Below are 2,054 nucleotides of genomic sequence, written 5' to 3'. Positions count from 1 at the left end.
AGAGAAGCCTTCGGATAGCTCTTTCTAAAGTGCTCTTTTACTAACTCATCAACTATATCAATTCTCAAACAAGAGTCTACATCTTCATGTTGCTTCTTCTTATCATTGCCAATATTGAAGACTAACTGATCCTCTCCGATTCTAAGAGTAAGCTTTTCACCTTTCACGTCAATCAAAGCACCAGCTGTAGCCAGGAAAGGCCTCCCCAAAATGATTGGCATATGAGAATCCTCTTTCATGTCCAAAATGACAAAGTCAACTGGGATGTAAAATTTTCCAACCTTCAGTGGTATATTTTCCAAGATCCCTTTTGGATATTTAATTGATCTGCATAGCGAAGAGAAATGTGGGTTGGCTTAATATCTCCCATGTTAAGCTTCTCATAGATGGAGAGGGGCATAAGGCTTACACTAGCCCCTAAATCACATAAAGCTTTTATAGAACATGATTCCCCAATATGGCATGGAATTGAAAAACTCCCTGGATCCTTGAGCTTTGGAGGAAGTTTCCTTTGGAGGATAGCCTTGCATTCCTCGATTAAGGCTCTGATCTCATAATCTTCAAGTCTTCTTTTGTTTGAGAGAATTTCTTTCAAAAACTTAGCATAAGAAGGCATTTGGGAAAGAGCATCGATAAAAGGCACATTTATATATAGCTTCTTCAAAACCTCTAAGAACTTCCCAAATTGCTTATCAAGCTTGGCTTTTTGAAATCTCTGTGGAAAGGGAAGCTGTGGCTTGTAAGGCTCTGGAGGTATATATTTCTCTTCTTTCTCTCCAACCTCCTCTTTACCTTTTCTTGCACTCCCTTTTTCACTCTTTTGTTTTTCATCTCCCTCAAAATCTTCCTCATTTTCTCTCTTTTCAACTTTTTCACTCTTCTCATTATGCACTATTTTACCACTCCTCAGTGTGATGGCATGACATTGCTCCCTTGGATTTTCTGTTTGACTAGGAAGTTTCCCCATAGAATTGGTACTTGATGAGCATGCTTGTTGTGCAATCTGATTTTCCAGCATCCTATTGTGTGTTTGCATTTGTTCCAGCCTTGCTTTCATCTCTCTCAACTCTTCATCACGCTTAATTTGATTAGCAAGAATTTGTTGTAATAAAGCCTCTGTGGTGGAACTTTGTTCTTGCTGTCTTGGTAAAGGTGCAGGATTTGCATTCTTTTCTTTGAAAACTAGGTGGTGGTTGCCTAGGTTGTTGGTATTGATGCTCTTGTTGTTGTGATGGAAAGTTACGAGTTGAAGCTTGATTTTCTGTTTCTCCCCTGAAAAATTGGGATTATTTTTACAAGCATATGAAGGATAATCTACTCCTGACTCATTGTTCATACGCATAAGTAACTTGTTGAGAACTTCGAGCATGATGTTGATCTGATTAGTATACTTAAATCCTCCTTTTTGTTAGCATGGACATTAGTGAGTGCATCAAATTTGGCATTGATCATGTTGAATGGATCAAGCTCATACATTCCAAAGAACTTGCCTTTTTGAGTTGGAGTTGACCCTCTTGGACTAATCTATATTTGACTGTTATTTGCTATTTTATCTTATAACTCCTAAGCTTCATCTTCATGCTTAATGATGAATTCCCCTCGGTTTGAGCATCAATGATTCCTCGATAGCGGAGTGACATTTGTGTAAAAATTCTGGTTTATCATCCATTTAGGAATGGCATGATGTGGACATTGTCTCTCCAACTCCTTCCATCTCATCCATGACTCATAAAGAGTCTCATCTTCTCTTGGTCTAAAAGCAATCATTTGATTCCTCAACTCTTGAGTTTTCAGTGGAAAGTATTGGGCAAGAAATGCATCGATGGCTGCTCCCAATTTGTAATTGAGTTGTGAGGTAAAGAATCAAGCCAATCCAATGCTCTATCTTTCAAAGAGAATGGAAACAATTTTAGCCTTCTTTGCATCATCGAGATACTCAGGTTGTTTTTGCATGTCACAAATCATAGCAAACTTCTTGAGATGTGTGTGTGGATTTTGAAGGATGACCCCCAAATTGAGAATGCGAATCATTTGAAGGACTCCAAAATCCATCT

The 2,054-nt window shown here is 38.3% G+C and overlaps 1 non-coding gene across 1 annotated transcript; it reads left to right on the top strand.

Moving 5' to 3' along the window:
• The first annotated feature begins 1,675 nt into the window (after positions 1 to 1,675).
• On the top strand, positions 1,676 to 1,783 carry LOC131177613 (small nucleolar RNA R71). Its single transcript, XR_009147003.1, has one exon. It is a non-coding gene; the product is annotated as a small nucleolar RNA R71 (small nucleolar RNA).
• The last annotated feature ends 271 nt before the right edge of the window (positions 1,784 to 2,054 follow it).

The sequence above is a fragment of the Hevea brasiliensis genome, unplaced genomic scaffold, assembly GCF_030052815.1.
Source record: "Hevea brasiliensis isolate MT/VB/25A 57/8 unplaced genomic scaffold, ASM3005281v1 Scaf647, whole genome shotgun sequence".
In the NCBI taxonomy this organism is placed as follows: Eukaryota; Viridiplantae; Streptophyta; class Magnoliopsida; order Malpighiales; family Euphorbiaceae; genus Hevea; species Hevea brasiliensis.
This window is presented reverse-complemented; position numbering and strand designations above follow the sequence as displayed.